Raw genomic sequence first — 18,966 nt, forward strand, 5'->3', positions numbered from 1 at the left:
ACAAAGGGTTTTAATTTTAATTCCTTGTTTACCTCAATAAAGACTCATTAGAATTTAATTCGGCTTTTGCCTTACCTAACGTAGAATCTTCGTCATTTACCTCCTCTCATTGGGCAAGACACAGTTCCAACGTGTCCTTGTAATGATTTCCTATAAAGAATCTTGAGTAGCACGATCAATAGAATCAATAAAATGCAAAAGTCATCTTGTTCTTTAGAAAATCTCATGGAATCATAAATTTTAAAAATAATCTCTTCATCACCTACCCTAAGCACAAGTTTACCGTCACTCACATCAATAACAGCCTTAGCACTGGCTAAAAATGGGCGACCTAAAATTAAAGGCACCTCAACATCCTCATCCATGTTAAGCACAACAAAATCAACAGGGAATATGAATTTATCTACATTTACAAGTACATCTTCAATAATTCCCTTAGGATATTTAACAGATCTATCAGCTAGTTAAATACTCATCCTAGTAGGTTTTGGTTCCCCAAGGCTGAGTTTCTTGAACATTTTGTAAGGCATCAAATTAATGGTAGCGCCTAAATCAGCTAGTGCCTAAATCAGCTAGTGCCTTTTCAACGTTTAAACTACCAATTAAACAGGGAATAGTAAAACTTCCTGGATCTTTCAATTTGGTTGGTCGTTTATTTTGGAGTATGGCCGAGCACTCCTCATTGAGTTCTACTGTAGGAAACTCTTCAAACTTCTTTTTAGTTGTTAGAAGCTTCTTCAAAAATTTTGCGTATGTAGGCATATGTGAGATAGCTTCAACAAAAGGTAAGTTAATATGCAACTGTTTAAAAAGTTCAAGAAATTTACTGAATTGTGCATCTATGTGGTCTTTCTTCAACTTTGCTAGATACGAGATTGGTTGTTTATATTCCCTCAGCACCAGTTTTTCTCTTATTTTAGGTTTTACCTTCTCATCCTCTTTCCTATCAGCTTCTTGTGGCAGCTTCTTTTCAGATTCAGCTAACACTTTCCCACTCCTTAGTGTAACTGCTTTCACATGCTCTTTTGGATTGGGTTTGGTGTTACTAGGCAGACTCCTGGTGGTCTTTCTAAAATCATCTTAGCTAACTGTCCTATTTGATTATCGAGCCCTTGAATTGATGCTTGTTGATTTTTAAGTGCTGTTTCAATGTTTTGAAAATGAGTTTCTACTACTGAAATAAATTTTTTCATCATCTCTTCAAGGTTCGGCTTTTTCTCTTGCCGGTAAGGTTGTTGTTGGAAGCCTAGAGGGGGTGGTGGTCTCTGATTCCCTTGGCCTCCCCACGAGAAATTTGGATGGTTCCTCTAACCTGCATTGTAAGTGTTACTATAAGGATTATTTTGAGGTCGACGATTATTACCCATATAATTTATTTGCTCGTTCTCTATGTTGGGGCCGTAGGGTAGGTATTTTGAATTGCTCGTTCCACCTCCACTTGCATCGCACTGCATTACTGGATGTACCTGCGTAGAACCAAATAAACCATCAATCTTTCTATTCAAAAGTTCTACCTGATTTGAAATCATAGTAACTGAGTCAATGTTAAAATCTTTTATGAACTCATAAGCCTCTTCAGGTGTCTTATTATTGATGATTCCACCAGTAGCTGCATCGATCATTTGTCTAGTTGAGGAATTCAAACTGTTGTGGAATGTTTGAACCTGTAGCCAAAGAGGTAACCCATAGTGAGGGCACCTTCTCAATAAATCCTTGTATCTCTCCCATGTATCATAAAGTGATTCTAAATCCATCTGCACAAAAGAAGAGATACCATTCCTGAACTTTTCCGTTTTAGCCGGCGGAAAATATTTAAGCAAAAATTTTTCAGTCATTTGTTCCCAAGTAGTGATTGACCCTCATGGTAGTGAGTTCAACCACTGTTTAGCCTTATTCCATAATGAAAAGGGAAATAACCGAAGGTGAATGGCATCGTTAGAAATGCCATTGATCTTAAAGGTGTCGCAGAATTCTAGAAAATTTGCTAAATGAGTGTTTGGATCCTCGTCCTGCAAACCTTCAAACTGAACAAACTATTGTATCATTTGAATCATGTTAGGTTTCAAGTCAAAATTATTTGCAGCAACAGTAGGTCTAATATACTCGATTCAATTCCTATTAAATTGGGCTTAGCATAGCCGTACATAGTACGAGGAGCAGGATTCTGATTCACTGGATTTGCGGCAACCACAGGAGGTAGCGGATTATTTTGATTTTCAGCCATCTCCTCAGTGTTATTGGTATCGTCTTTGTGCTCTTCCTCTATATACCGTAGACTTTTCCTTATCTCTCTACGATTTCTATGAGCTGTGCTTTCAATTTCGCTGTCAAAAAGTAGAGGTCCTGGCAGGTTTCTTCTAATCATAAACTATAAAAACCTGCCAAAAGCAAATAAAAGAAAAATTAGTAATTAAAATAAAAAAATTAAATTGCAATAAAAATAAAAATGGCTAAAGTAATAAAAATTAAGTGTTCCTAATATCTTAGTCCCCAGTAACGGCGCCAAAAACTTGATGGTCGCTAAACTAACTAAAAATTTGACTAAGGCAAGCGCACCTATCGAATAGTAGTATAGTTATGGTGAGACTGGAAAATATGGTATCCACAAGGACTAAAAGTACTAGTAATTACTATCTTTTTATTATCTAGCCTAAGAATTAAAGGGATGTTTTTAAACTAAAATTAACTATCTAATTAACTAAAAACACGACAGAGATTAAAGTTGGAAAATACTTTTGGAAAACCGATGGAGAAGACAATACCAAAGGAAGAATCCACCTAGACTTCACTTATTACTTCTGAATTAGACGATTTATTCACCTAACTTAATCCGTAGGAATCCCTAGCTTATGTTAATATCTCTCTCGAGACTAAAAACAACTAACTCTAGGTTGATTAATCGAAATCTCTTTCTAATTAAAACCCCTATAGTCGCATTAACTCGATCTATGGACTCCTTTATTAGATTTGACTCTAATCTGGCAGATTTATGTCATCTTATCTCTAGGATTGCATACAATTCTGCTTAATTATGGAAGATCTACTCTTAAACAGGGGCTTTTGTTCCACTAAATAAGCACATCAAAACCTGAATTAATATCCTGGAATATTAAAGCAAGGATTAAAACTCATAATTAAGAATAAGACAAGTATTTATCATATAATTCAAATAATAATAAGACCTATCTTAGGTTTCATCTCCCTTAGGTATTTAGGGTGTTTAGTTTATAACGATAGGGGAAAACATCTAAAATTAGGAAAATAACAAAACATAAGAAACCCAAAAACTTCTGTAGAGATTGAATGGAAATCTTCAGTCTTGAAGTAATTCTTGCTTTTGAGCTGATTCCAATGGTGGTCTTTGAGTATTTTCTGCCTTCCATTCTCTGTGTCCCTTGATCCTCTTCTCATGTGTTTAAATGGACTTTGGAATGCCCAAAATAGCCCAAAATTAGCCTTTTCCGAGTAGAATTAAAATAGGTCTCGATAGGGACACGGCCGTGTGGCATGCCCATGTGGTGGTGCTCAAGCCGTGTGCAATTCTGATATGGTTTTAAGTTGACAGGACCATGACACACGGGTGTGTGGATTACCCGTGTGCCTTACACGGGAGTGTGGATTACCCGTGGGCCGCGTGCAACACTTGAACAAACCTATTTTGTCCGTTTTTGGCCTTTTTCTTGCACTTTTCGCTTTCCTATGCTTATCTAGATAATAAAACATGAAATTAAAGGATTAGGAGCATCAAATTCACTAAATCTTATGATAAATCATCCAAAAATATGCCAAGCATGGGATTAAAATATGTTACTTTTGAGGTTTATCACTTGTTCTCAATTATGTGGGCTTATTTCTTGTTTTAATATTTTCGGGATATTAATTCATGGTAATATGATTAATTTAATGGAGAAAAAGTTCCTGTTTAAGAGTAGATCTATCGTAATTGAGTGGAGTTACATGCAAACCTAGAAATAGGATGACATAAATCTACCGAATTAGAGCCAAATCTAATAAGTGAATCCATAAATCAAATTAATGCGACGATAGGGGTTTTAATTAGAAAAAGATTTCAATTAATCAACCTAGAGTTAGTTGTTTTTACTCTTGAATAGTTGTTTTTACTCTTGAAAGGGATATTAACATAATTTATGGATTTCTACAGATCAAGACACCAAGTGAGTAAATTGTCTAATTCAGATTCATAACAATAGGTGAAGTCTAGGTGGATTCTTTCTTGGGTATTGTTTCTCTCATTGATTAATATTCAATTATTTCCTTGATTCAGTCTCTGTTACATTCCTAGTTAAATTAGTTTAGCAATTTTAGCTTTAAAATCAATCACTCCAAATTGTCGACTAAATAATAAGAAAACAGAAATTACTAATACTTTTAGTCCTCGTGGATATGATAATGTTTACTCACTGTAGCTAAACTATTGTTTGATAGGTGCGCTTGCCATTGTCGTTTTATAGTTAGTTTTGTGACCATCAACACTCTATTTGGATGACAAGACCATGGAAAATTGGGGCATAAGGATGTCAATTTGACCACAGAAAAGCGTGCTACATGATGGAAAAGTCTGAATATTTATTGGACTAAGAAATCATCCACAAAAGGGAATTAAAGCCTAATTTTGGCACAAGCAAATGGCTACCCAAAAATAAGCTTTAGGATATTTTGTTGAAGGTCCTTGCAGTTGGAATGATGCCAGAAATCAACACAAGTCCACCCTTTGAAACTGTCCACCTTATGGCTATTAATAGCAAAGTTTTGAATTCAAAATGAAGTAACCAAGTCATCCCCTTTTCCATAATTTATGGTCGGCCAAGCATGAGAGAAGGAGGAGGAATTTCAAATTCTAGTTTTAGTAAACTTCACCCTTACCTTCACCTATAAATACCACACATGTTTCACCTTTCAAAGCATCCCTCATCCCTTAATCCATTCATACATTAAGCATTCTCTCATTTCCTCTCTTGCCCCTTTTTCCCTACGCCTAGCCTTCCCATTTTTCTTTCCATTCTTTAGCCAACAAAAGCCTCATCAAGAATCTTCCTTGGCTGCCCACATTAAGAAACCTTAGCAAAAGTGCAACAAGCAAAATGGAAGAACACATCAGTCAGAAAGATCTGAAAGGCTACTAAACTAAATTAGAGTTTACTCTTTCCTTCTTGTTATTTAATTTAATCATTGTTTGATATGTGTTTATTTTTCTTGACATCAATGATGATAGCTTAATCCTATTTTCTAAGATGATTATGTTAATTCAATAATATTCGTTTGATTCATGTTTAACATGTTTGTGCCTCAGTCGATCATGTTTTCAATTAAAATCAAGATGTGTTTCATTTATACGTGATTGGATACATTCAGATTAGTTGAGTGATCCTAACCAGAAAATGGCTAGTAGACACATAATTGAAAAGTGTAATGCTCGATTTAGATCATTAAACCCTACTGAATTAGAGGTTCATAATATAATTAGTTAGCTCTATTATCTTGCGATTAAACTATTTCAAACGTAAATGTCCCTGTTACCTCGCATAAATACTAAGAAACCTTTAGTTTAATATGATCAGGAAAATGCATATTTCACTAAGTAAAATATCCGAAATGACTTAATTTGGTTTCCAAACTCATGAAAGATCGAGTTACCATGGAATGTTTTCCGAACATTGTTAAGCATGATGAAAATGAATTAAGTTGATTAACATAATTATCCTAGCCTATTTTATGTTGATCAACAAAAAGTCATCCATTCATACATTTAGATCATTTGTATTTAGATTTAATTGCATAGGGATCATCTTGCATTTAGATAATTTAATTTAATCATCCACCACTAAAAATATTATGTTTCTACCTTCAAATTGTGAATTTATAATTTTACAAATAATCGATTAACATACACAGCCCATGTGGAGACAATAACTCATTTTACTTGCTTATTAATTGAAAGACTGTGTACGCTTGCATAAAAAACTCATTACAAGTTTTTGGCACTGTTGCTGGAGACTATCGCCTTAATCATTCTTTGTGAAATTATTTTTGCAGTTTGGTTTTTATTTAATTTCTAACATTGCTAATAAATTCTTTATTCTTTATTTTAATTTATTTATCAGGTGTTTATGAGCCTAGATCGAATTATCGATCTATTACCTATAGACCCTAAAATTTAGCGGACATTTAGACAGAGAAGATGCGGGAGATTTGCTCAAAGGCAAGCCAAGATGGACCTAGGAAATCAAAATGATGGACAAGGTAATGGAGTCAATCATGTGCAAAACCAATACTTATTACTGATGGTAGGGATCGTGCCATAAGAAAATACACTCTGCCACTCTTCAATGAATTAAATCCAGGAATTAGGAGGCTAGATATCTAGACATCCTAATTCGAATTGAAACCAGTGATGTTTTAAATGCTCCAAACAGTGGGCCAATTCAGTGGTATGCCCACAGAAGATCCACATCTTCACCTTTGATTATTCATGGATGTGAGTGACTCGTTTAAGATAGTTGGTGTGGCTGAAGATGCATTAAGGTTAAATCTATTTTTGTACTCGTTGCGAGATTGAGCACAAGCATGGCTGAATTCATTACCACCAAGTTCAATATCTACTTGGAAAGAATTATGAAAAAGGTTTTTGGTAAGGTATTTTCCACCGAGTAAGAACACAAAGTTGCAATGATATAACTACTTTTCAACAATTGGATGATGAGTCCTTATACGAGGCGTGGGAGAGATTCAAGGAATTGTTTCATAAGCATCCTCATCATAAAATTCCTCATTCTATCTAACTAGAGACTTTTTATAACGGTCTCAACACATATTTCTACGAATGGTGTGGTTTTGTCTAAGTCTTATAACAAGGCTTAAGATCATCGAAAGGATCGCTAACAATAATTACCAATGGCTGACAAATCGAGTAATTTCTGGAAGATGAGTAGCTGGAGTATATGAAGTGGACGCACTAACATCACTCTCTACTCAGGTATCTTCTATTTTCTCAATGTTAAAACAATTTACCACTAATGGTTTGAATAGTTTTGCAGTTCAATCACCAAGTTAATATGATGTTATTTCCTATGTGTATTATGGGGATGGTCATTCTTTCAAAAATTGTGTAACATTCCAAAATAAGGCCTAGTCAGAACAGTGGTTTCGGGACTACAAATCTGACGTTGAAATCTTTATTATATGACTATTATGAGGTCTAGAATATGAAAATATGCATGTGTTAAAGTTCCGTGAAGAAATTCTATGAGCAAGGTGTCCAATTAAAAAATAAGTACCAAATTGAATAAATTACAAAACTTGGATTCTAGAAGCAGTTTGCACGAAATTGCTTTAGATTATTAATTAGAAGTCCTTAAAGAGAAATTTTCCCAATTTCTAAGTTTTTGGACAAAAATGGGCATGTATGGATAAAATTTCAAAGAAAAGGCTTAAGTGCATTTTGGTCATTTGGCTAATTAATGAAATAAAATGAGAAAATGAAGACAAAAATCAGCTCATCTTCTCCACCTAGCTGCCAAAGTTTGAGAGACACCATAGCAAGGGTTTCTTCATTTTTCAAGCTCAATAGCAAGTGCTCCCTAGCCCTGTTTTTAATGTTCTTCGAATTTTTGAAATCCTGGTAGCTTACTCTCTCCATTTCTACCCATATTTTGAGTTAGGGTTAATGTTTACAAAGTGACCCATGTGTGAAATGTTTATTCTCTGATGTTTTATGGAGGAATATGAAAGTTGGATGTGTGATAAACATCTTTTTCTAAGTGATTTTCATGAAAAAACCCTAAAAGGACCTTTTTGCAAAAGGTGTAAAATATGTGGAAGAAATGTAAAATAAGGGAAAAATGTGGGATGCCATAAGAGGAAAGAACATTCGGCTAGACTTGGGTAATGTAGAAAATTCATGCATTTCATTATACGAGCCTAGGGACCAAATCGTAAATAATGTGAAAGGTTAGGGGCAAAATGGTCATTTTATCTAGGGATGAAATTTAGACTTGAAAAGAACAATGTGAGGTATTAATGATTCATTTTTATTGTTATAGGCCCCGAGGAACAAATTCTGGAGGTCGATCGAGGAAAACGAAAAGTTTCAGAATAACCGAGACACAAAAACTGAAACGAGTACCAGGTAAGTTCGAATAACTTTAAGTAAACTATTAATATGCCTAATTACATGTGTTATGAATGCATGATATTTGGCTATAATGATGGTATGAAAATCCGTGAAATATGTTAATAATAATGATATGATAATAAATGTCCCAATTGAAGCAAAAAGGGGAATTCGATTGATAAACCAGGGCTTACATGACTCGAGATCCTGCATGTGTTGCAGAAAAGGATTTATCCCGGACGGGCAATCCGTTGATCTCAAATATAGAAAGGATCTAGCCCAGATGGGTATTCCTTGAGTGATCGAGCCTCCCGAAGAATATGTGTGCATTGTGGATTTAGACCGGATCGGTAATTCGACTAGGGTCTGAATTTAGCCTAGACTGGTAATTCAGATCAGAGCTTATTAAAGGTGTTTGTCGTTATAAGGGATTTAGTTTGGACTGGTTGCTTGATGACTGTGGATCCACTGTTGGCTTTTAAGCCCAATATATGATTATTGATGACTTTATGAAGATCATATTTACCCGAGGCTATGTGCCAACTATATTACCGTCGCTGATGGCTATGTGCCTAACGTGATACAGCTACCGATGGCTTAAAGCCAATTATTCTGATTATGGCTTTGTGCCAACCTACATATGGCTCTGTGCCAACTGTTTATGGCTGTGTGGCAAACGTATTTGCCTAAGGCTATGTGCCAATATATGGTTATTGACGACTTTGTGTCGATCTCATTTACCTAGGGTTGTGTGCCGGTTATGTTACTCTAGTTGATGGCTATGTGCCTAACATAATGCAGTTATCGATGGCTTTCTACCATGTATTCTGTTAAGTGGCTTTGCCACATTATCTGATTCTGGTGGCTCTGCCACAATATTCTGTTATTAGCAACTTTGCTGCATATTGGTGTGTGGGCTGGGTGGGTTAAGTTATTCTTTACATGGTGTGATGGGCTTGTACGGGTGGTGTGATGGCTGGATTGGGTTGGGATTGCATTCACATTCTGATTCTGATTTTGTTACCTAATACTGATTCTGATTCTGTTACCTAATTCTGATTCTGATTCTATCACCTGATTCTGATTCTGATTCTCATTTTGATTCTAGTTCTGATAATGTTTATTATTCTGTAATGGGCTAAGGCCCATCTAGTCCTGTCTGTTATAATGGGCTAAGGCCCAATTGATACTGAAACTGTATGTAGGGCTGGGGCCAGACTTTTAATTCTTTTATATGACTGACTGTTCCTCTTATATAGTAGGGGATTTCACACTGAGTTTTCATAAACTCACCCCGTTTATTAACCTTTTAGGTAATTTCCAACCTTAGACGGATCGGAGCTGCGAGGGGCTCGGAGGAAGCCACACACACTGTTTATATTACAGTTTTGATTATTACTTTTAAATTATTTTATGTGGGTTGTAGTAAAGCCATTATAATTTTCTGGATTTCAAATTTGGAATTTTATTTATTGTTCTTATAATTGCTAGTATTAGAACACGATTTTCCAAAGCAACTACTGTTGTTCAAAACATCACGTATCCACAATTATTTTTAAATTAAGCTTCCGCAACTACCAAGATTTTTACAAAGTGGTTAAGAATGTTATTCAGCTGAGGTTTTCTAACAAGGTTTAAAAAGGGTATAAGTTTTTAATTATTAAGAAGGGTTTTTAATGGAAACATGGTTTTCGAAAAACACTTTAATGTGACACGCCAGATTCGAGCGAAACTTCCAGGCCGGGTTTGGGGTGTTACATTTAGTGGTAACAGGGCCTGGGTTGCAACAAATCAGCTGTGGATTGGGTTTTCAAAGGTTGAATTTCAGAAATTTATTTTCAACCACATGGTTTGTTTGAAGTATTTCTCTTAAAAAGTGTGGCACACCGTGTCTCCGGCGCCGAATCCGTAAGTCTTCTGAATACTTTTGTCTGTTTAGAAATTGAAATACTGTGGATTCCTTAGATATTGGTTTAAATTTAAATTTGGTATTTATTTTATGAGGATGTGATGTTTGGATATAGAAATTGTGTATATGTGTGATAAATATGTGTCTGCTTCAGTGAATAAGTGTTGTATGTATGAGATGTTTCAAGTTCTAGTTGAAGTGTGATAGTGATAGTAGGATCAGAGTGCGCAGCGGTAGCGTAGTGGGGTAGATGTTACACGACTACCCTGTTAGATGGAAATTTCAGGGACGAAATTTCTTTAAGGGAGGTAGAGTTGTAACATCCTAAATTTGGGCCTAGAAGTTTTGGGCCTTGAGCATGAGAGCAGTTGAAGGAAGCTTATAATATTTTGTTGTGCATGTAAATTTCGCTAATGAAGGCTTGTTTTAGTGGTTAAGTGTGCTGAGAAGTGTTGGAGAAGTCCTGGGTTCAAACCTGGACTCTAGCAAAAAATTTGGTTTAAGGTGAATCAAACCCTGGGTGTAGTAGGTAGGCCTTAAGAATATTGTTGGAGAATTTGTGCCACAAAAAGCCTTGTGGTCTAGTGGCAAAGTAGCGCCACATAAGAGGCAGGAAGGTGGCGTCATAAAGTTGGCAAGGAGGTCCAGGGTTCGAAACTCATGGCAATCAAAGAGCATTTATTTTACTAACAAGGGGCGGCAAGAGTTGGTGTTGAATTTAAACTCTGATGATGGAAGGATCCCACATCGGGAAGCTAACATAAGAGTGGATGCGAAGCTGGCTTTAAATAGAGAGAACCATGAGGAGAGTAAAGGTACCTTTCTTGGTTGATCCCTTTCGCTTTATGGCGTGCTCGTTTAGGTTGGGCGTCGGCTAAGAGTGCTCGAAGCGCGGATTAACTCCAGTCTCCTATCAGGTGTGTATTTCTCACTACTCTAGCTGTAGGATGGCTACTTCGGGCTGCGATGGGCCAAAAGAAGCCATGTGGGCTCAATGGGCCTACGGGCCCAATTGGATAAGTTGTTTGATTGTATAGTGAATATTGGACTAGGCTAGGTAAATCTCATATCTGTGGCTAGATTTGGGCTAAAAGGGCCACATGAGCGTGTGGGCCCATTTGGGCCGAGAATGGGCTTTAGGCCCATTCGTATTGTTATCCTTGTTAGAATACTTTAGTTTACCAAATTACTGAAATACCTTCGACTTGTAAAATTACCAAAGTACCCCCGATTTACAGAATTATCGTTTTACCCTCAATTTACAAAAATTATTGAAATACCCCTGTAGGGTAGAATTACTGAAATACCCTTGTAGGGTAGAATTACTGAAATACCCTTGTAGGCTAGAAATACCGAAATACCCTTGTAGGGTAAAATTACTGAAATACCCCTTTAGGGTAGAATTACTGAAATACCCCTATATGGTAGAATTACTGAGATACCCTTGTGGGGTAAAATTACCATTTTGTTCCTAAGGTGTTAAATGACTATTTTGCCCTTGTGGGAAGTGACTGACTTGAACTGTGTGGTTGACGGATTTGATTGTGAATATATGTTGGTGATATGAATGACTTGACTGTAATTGTTTGATTCAAATATGAGCATGACATTCTGTATACATGACATGTTGCATGGGTTGGGATTTTGTACGGAGGAATATCTGATCTATTAGGATCACATGGTTGCTTGATGACTATGGATCCACCGGTGGCTTTTAAGCCCAATATATGATTATTGATGACTCTGTGTCGATCATATTTACCCAAGGCTGTGTGCCGACTATATTACCATTGCTGATGGCTATGTGCCGTGATACAGCTACCGATGGCTTAAAGCCAATTATTATGATTATGGCTTTGTGCCAACCTACATATGGCTCTATGCCAACCTGATTATGGCTGTGTGCCAAACATATTTGCCTAAGGCTATGTGCCAATATATGGTTATTGACGACTTTGTGTCGATCACATTTACCTAGGGCTGTGTGCCAGTTATGTTACTCTAGTTGATGGCTATGTGCCTAACATAATGCAGTTATCGATAGCTTTGTGCCACGTATTCTGTTAAGTGGCTTTGCCATATTATTTGATTCTGGTGGCTCTGCCACAATATTCTGTTATTAGCAGCTTTGCTGCATTTTGGTGTGTGGGCTGGGTGGGTTGAGTTATTTCCCACATAGTGTGATGGGCTGGTATAGGTGGTGTGATGGCTGGATTGGGTTGGGATTGCATTCACATTTTGATTCTGGTTCTGTTACCCGATACTAATTCTGATTCTGATTCTATCACCTGATTCTGATTCTGATTCTCATTTTGATTCTAGTTCTGATAATGTTTCTTATTCTGTAATGGGCTAAGGCCCATCTGGTACTGTCTGTTATAATGGGCTAAGGCCCAATTGATTTTGAAACTATAAGTAGGGTTGGGGCCAAACTTTTAATTCTTTTATATGACTGACTATTCCTTTTATATAGTAGGGGATTTCACACTGAGATTTCGTAAACTCACCCCGTTTATTAACCTTTCAGGTAGTTTCCAGACTTAGACGGATCGGAGCTGCGAGGGGCTCGGAGGAAGCCACAAACACTGTTTATGTTACAGTTTTGATTATTACTTTTAAATTATTTTATGTGGGTTGTAGTAAAGCCGTTATAATTTTCTGTATTTCAAATTTTGAATTTTATTTATTGTTCTTATAATTGCTAGTATTAGAACACGGTTTTCCAAAGCAACTATTGTTGTTCAAAACATCACGTATCTGCAATTGTTTTTAAATTAAGCTTCCGCAACTACCAAGATTTTTACAAAGTAGTTAAGAATGTTATTTAGCTGAGGTTTTCTAACAAGGTTTAAAAAGGGTATAAGTTTTTAATTATTAAGAAGGGTTTTTAATGGAAACATGGTTTTCGAAAAATACTTTAATGTGACACGCCAGATTCGAGCCAAACTTCCAGGCCAGTTTTGGGGTGTTACATGTTAATAATAATATGATAATAAATGTCCCGGTTGAAGTACAAAGGGGAATTCGATAGATAAACCATGGCTTACATAACTCGAGATCCTGCATGTGTTGTAGAAAAGGATTTAGCCCAGACGGGTAATCCGTTGATCTCAAATATAAAAGGATCTATCCCGGACAGGTGTCCCTTGAGTGATCGAGCCTCCCGAAGAATATGTGTGCATTGTGGATTTAGCCCGGACGAGTAATCTGACTAGGGCCTAAATTTACCCTAGACTGGTAACTCAAATCTGAGCTCATTAAGGGTGTTTGTCGCTATAAGGGATTTAGCCTGGACTTCTAATCCCGACATCACCCCATGAGTTTATATTCCGAGGGATTTAGCCTGGACTGGTAATCCTGCTGTATGATTTGAGGTTCGTGGAAGCACCTATTTGAGATGATCGCTCATATGACTTGACGGTAAATGGATAATCTATCGAGATTTTTGAGAAACTCAACGTGATTAACATGAGATATAAAAATGAAAATGTTGAATGATGAGCTCATCTAAGACAAATTACATGGTGCATTTTTATGAGACTAACTTGTTGATTGACTGTATATGATAGGGAAATCATTCCATGCTGGTTGGTTTTATTGCCTAATATGGTTGTATGCTAATTAATCGGTAAGTTTACATTCCAGTTTTTCGGGCTTACTAAGCATGTAAATGCTTACCCCTCTCTTTTCCCTGTCTTACAGAGCTCGAGGACTTGTAAAGGTTGGAAGACAGTTGGAGAATCAACACACTATCATCTTGTCTAGTTTTGGTATATAGATACTTTTATTTTGTCCAGTGGCATGTATAGGGCTTTTGTTATTTTGTTATATGTGTCATTTGATTAGCCAAAATGAAGGCTTGTAAAGGTATGCGTATTCACTTGTATGTGGCCATGGAATTGGCTCATATTGATGTAGGTTATGACCTACAAATTTTATGCATGCTTGTGTTCAGTTGTGCTTGTGAGGATGAAATATGGTATATCACATTTAAACACATGGAGTGGTTTGGCCACAATTTCGCTATGAGTTAAGATAACAAGCCAAGCTTAATTAAGTTACAAGTCACGAAAATCCATAATATAAAAGGGGATAACCTAGCATGTATAAAAATCGATGAGACGATGTTTACATGCAATGAGGCATACTAAGGTCATTTCAGAGTATAATTAGACCATGTCAAGTGTTATTGAAAACTATAAGTGGATATGGTTATTAAAGGGTGGCCTAAGGCTTGGAAAATAGCCCAACAAGGTCCACACAGATAGACACACGGGCATGTGTCTCGGTCGTGTGTGACACACGGGTTGCCTCATAGGCATGTGATATGGCCGTGTTTCCCTGCACCTTAATATTTTAAGTCAGAATACATGGTAGTAAACACACGGGTAGAGACACGGCCATGTGTCTCAACTGTGTGCGGGCACGGCCTAGCACACGGGCGTGTATCTTGGCTATGTACCCCTAAATGCATGCTGACATCATAAACAGAATGCTCGACTTTTTGGACACGGGTGACCACACGGGCGTGTCTAGGCCATTAAAGGACACAGGCCATGGACATGGGCATGTGTTTGGCTGTGTGGAACCCTTTAGGTTCGAAATAAGAAATAAATTTAATTAATTCCACACGGGTAGGGGACACGGGCGTGTCCCAAAGCACACGGGCCTATGCATTGCCTCCATATGGGCGTGTAAGGCTTAACCTAGCAAATTTTCCAAGAACTTTGTCAAGTTCTCGGTTTGATTCTGAACCATTTTCAATGTATGTTTTGGGCTCCGTAGGCCCATAATAAGGACACTAAGATGTTGTTTGATTGGGTTCAAATTGAAATGAAATTTTATAATCCGTATTTTTAAAAATGTTCGAGTACATGTCTGGTAACGCCTTGTACTTGGTCCCAATCTCGGGTACGGGTAAGGGGTGTTACAAATTGCCCTTCAAACCTCGAGTCTGTTTGTTATGTAATGAATCAATATCAATATAAAAGTGGACAAGGACCACATTCCAACTTCTACAATCCATCATGGCGGAATCAACCAAACTTTTTCTAGAGTAACCAAGGAAATGGACCGAACAATAATCATATGCAACATAGACCCTACCAATCCCAAGAGTTTAGTCAACAAGCTCCAAAACCACCTCAAGCTGAGTCATCAAACAGTTTGGAGGACGTATTGAAGGCATACTTGGAGAAAAATGACGTTTTGATCCAAAGTCATGTAGTAACACTAAAAAATCTAGAGAACCAGATGGGTCAGTTAGCTATTGAGATTCGTAGTAGATCACAAGGAGCCTTGTGATTGAAGATGAGCCTACTGAGAAGGAGGAAAGTCAACCAACAGTTGAAGTTCAAACACTAGAAAAATCAGATGCTGAGAAATATGATTAAGTAAACCTAAATTAGTAAATTCTGAGAAGCTAACACCTTCTTTTGCAGATTTACTTCCTTAGAAAAGTTGTCCATATCAACCTAGAGTTCCATATCCTCAAAGACTCCAGTAGTACAAGTAGAAACAAGAGGTACAATTCAAGAAGTTCTTGGATTTTCTAAAACAACTGCATATCAACATTCCATTAGTAGAGGCTTTAGAGAAGATACACAATTATGTGAAGTTTATGAAGGATATTCTGTCCAAGAAGAAAAGGCTTAGTGAATGTGAGATTGTTGCTTTGATGAAGAAGTATAGTGTGTTCTTACAAAACAATCTACCTCCAAAATTGAAAGACCTTGGAAGCTTTACGATACCCTATAATATTGGAGAATCTTACTGTGATAAAGCTTTGTACGACTTAAGAACAAGCGCCACTTGATGCCCAAATCTATTTTCAAATTGTTAGGAATAGGTGAAGTAAGACCTACTACTGTGATAATTCAACTAGCAGATCTTTCGTTAGCATATCCCGAGGGAAAAATTGAGGATGTTTTGGTAAGAGCTGATAAGTTTATTTTTCATGCTGACTTTATTGTGTTAGATTTTGAAGTAGATAAGGAAGTTCTGATCACCCTAGGGAGACTTTTCCTAGCTACAAGAAGAATGTTGATAAACGTACAAAAATGAGAACTTACAATGAGAGTTCAGGATGTCCAAGTAACATTTGACATTATGAAGGCCATGAAATTTCCTGATCCAACAGAGGAATGTTCAGTAATAGAGGAATTAGAAATCTTAGTTTCTATGGAATGCAAGAGAAATCTTAAAGAAGACATGTTTCAGAACACTTTAGGGTTTGAACCATTGGAAGATGAAAAAGGTAATGAAAACATGGATTTTATGGAAGCTAATCCGAGGAGTTATGTTCAACCACTGCAGTTTGAACCGCTAGAGTTGGAAGTTTGAGAATTTACACAACCCAAGTTGCCAATCGAGGAACTACCTAAGCTTAAACTAAAGGTACTTTCATCCTATTTAAAATACGTTTATTCAGGTAACTTTTCTACTTTTCTTGTGATTGTTTCAATAGAATTGACAGAACATCAAGAGGAGCAACTGATTGTTATTTTAAAGAAATTTAAAAAGGCAATTGGTTGGACCATAGCTAACATATAAGGTATAAGCCCTTCCTTCTGTATGCATAAGATTATATTAGAGGAAGGTGAGTGAAGTAGAATTGATGGGTAAAGGAGACTTAACCCTATCATGTAAGAAGTAGTATAGAATGAGGTAATCAAATGGTTAGGTGCGGCAATTATTTACCCTATCTTAGATAGTACTTGGGTAAGTAACAACCCGGTTTAGATCCTAGTCAAAAAAGTGGTTTTGGGACCACAAATCCAAGTCAAAAAATATTTTATTGTTATTTTCTGTGTTTACAACATGATATGTGATATGTGTGAAAATTTTATCGTTTGTGTGCTCGATTTTATACAAAGGACTTAATCGCGTAAAGTATAAAAGTTGAATTCTATAAGTTCAATGCATTAAATGACTATAGATTTTAATTGTTTGAGTACTTGAATGGTAATTATACCATTTAAGTGTTAGTGGACATTTATGGGAGTTGGTATTATTGAAATTTGTTTTAAATTAAAAGGTTAATGTTGTAAATTGTGAATATTGTGTATTAAAAAAAAAGAAAACATAATGAAAGCATGAAAAAACATTTATTTCAGCCGAATGGTGAAGAAGATGAAGCCATTTTAGAGTTTTAGGGTTCGGCCTTTTAAATTCTTGACTAAGGTATTTTGTTTGCTCAGTTTTTGATAATTTTTACGTTTTTGAGATCGTTGCTTTGTGTTCTATCTAGCTCATGCCTTAATTTTTGAATTTGTCTATGATTTTGTGAAATTCCATTGATGAGTATTTGAGCTATTGAATGCTTGATGATGAAATATGAATTTTTGATGATAAAGTAACAAGTTTTATTAAGTGATATTTGATAAAAATGTGTATTAAGGACTAAATTAAGAAATTTGTAAATTGAGGGGTCAAAATGTAAAATAAATTGAATTAATGGGCTGCTAGGGACCCAAGGTGAATTCGGCCTAACATGGGCATAGTGAAATTTTGAGTATTTTGTGTTGTTTTGAAATAGGGATTAAATTGTGAAAATGTGAAATGTTAAGAGCTAAAATGCAAAATGTCCAACTTATGTATTTTTTGATGAAATTGAATGAATATGATATTAAAAAAGCCAAATTTGTATTGAATTAGATCAAGAAATGAGGAAATCAGATTTGGATCGGGGAAAGTCAAAAATTGTCGAATAGTCGTTTCGGTCCGTTCATGTCCGTACGAGGTAAGTTCATAAGTCAATGAAGTTGTTAAATTGAAATGTATGTGCATTATATGTGCTGACTTGAGTTGTAAAGAAATATATATTTGTTGCTGAATTGAATTGAGCTTTGGAAAATCTGTTTCGAGCGTGGATTGATTGAATATGTAAAATTAAAGAAGTTTTGATAATGTGACGACATCTGAAAAGCCCCGTATGAACCATAGGAATAGTTAGGATACATATGTCATGACATAGGATTTCCGATATGTGTTATCGTGTAAGACCACGTTTGGGATGTTGGCATCGATTTGTGATTTACGTGTAAGACCATGTCTGTGACATCCTCATCGTATATGATTTCGTGTAAGACCCTGTCTGGGACAATGGCATCGATATTTGATTACATGTAAGACCACATCTAGGATGCTAGTATTGTATGAGCTTATGAGCTATCCGAGTATCCTTATTGATTCCTAAAGGTTCAACGGGCATTCTGAAAAATGAATAACTATGTGAAATAGTATCTGATTCAAGTATGTGTAATTTATTTATGAAATTCAGAAATAAAAGGTGAGTATGTCTTATAAGATCATACATAAAATATATTACAACGAATGATATGAATGTATACAAATGAATGAGGTGTTATATATACTCATTATATGAAACTGTGGTCCTCTATTTCAAACATGAGAATTGTGAAACATGAAACATGGTTTTGATGTATGATTGTTTGGTTCGAAAATTTGAACAAATAATAAAATTAAAATGGTTGAGTTGGAGTATGCTTTGTGTATAATATATGATTAGTAAAGTAAAGTTGATCTTAGTTGACTATATGATTCATGTATGTCAATTTGGTTTACGTGATAAGGGAATTATGATGTTCGAGTTTGAAAGTGTTTATAAAGAAGTGGATATAATTGTATATATGATTTGTAATAAATGACCATGTTTTGGTTGGCGATGTAATGAATATGTGCGAGCTTGATTTATATGATTGAGCTAACGGTTGTTATTCGAATTTGAAAGCATATAACTATGTTCATTGATAAATAAGATAAATGGAGTTACTTAATATGGACATATGAATTTGCAAGTATGATAATATATATATGTGGTTGAGATTCGCTAAATTTGACCTGGTTAAATTGAATTATAAATATCATTGAAACGATTTATTTGCTTATGGCTTACTAAGATTTC

The 18,966-nt window shown here is 35.9% G+C and overlaps 2 non-coding genes across 2 annotated transcripts; one reads left to right on the forward strand and one right to left on the reverse strand.

Moving 5' to 3' along the window:
• Positions 1 to 1,680: 1,680 nt before the first annotated feature.
• LOC121204002 (small nucleolar RNA R71) lies at positions 1,681 to 1,787 on the forward strand. The gene has a single exon (XR_005898930.1). It is a non-coding gene; the product is annotated as a small nucleolar RNA R71 (small nucleolar RNA).
• A 4,893-nt stretch (positions 1,788 to 6,680) lies between these two features.
• Positions 6,681 to 6,784, reverse strand: LOC121204016 (small nucleolar RNA R71). Its single transcript, XR_005898944.1, has one exon. It is a non-coding gene; the product is annotated as a small nucleolar RNA R71 (small nucleolar RNA).
• Positions 6,785 to 18,966: the final 12,182 nt, after the last annotated feature.

Source organism: Gossypium hirsutum, chromosome A07, assembly GCF_007990345.1.
Source record: "Gossypium hirsutum isolate 1008001.06 chromosome A07, Gossypium_hirsutum_v2.1, whole genome shotgun sequence".
NCBI classification, from domain to species: domain Eukaryota; kingdom Viridiplantae; phylum Streptophyta; class Magnoliopsida; order Malvales; family Malvaceae; genus Gossypium; species Gossypium hirsutum.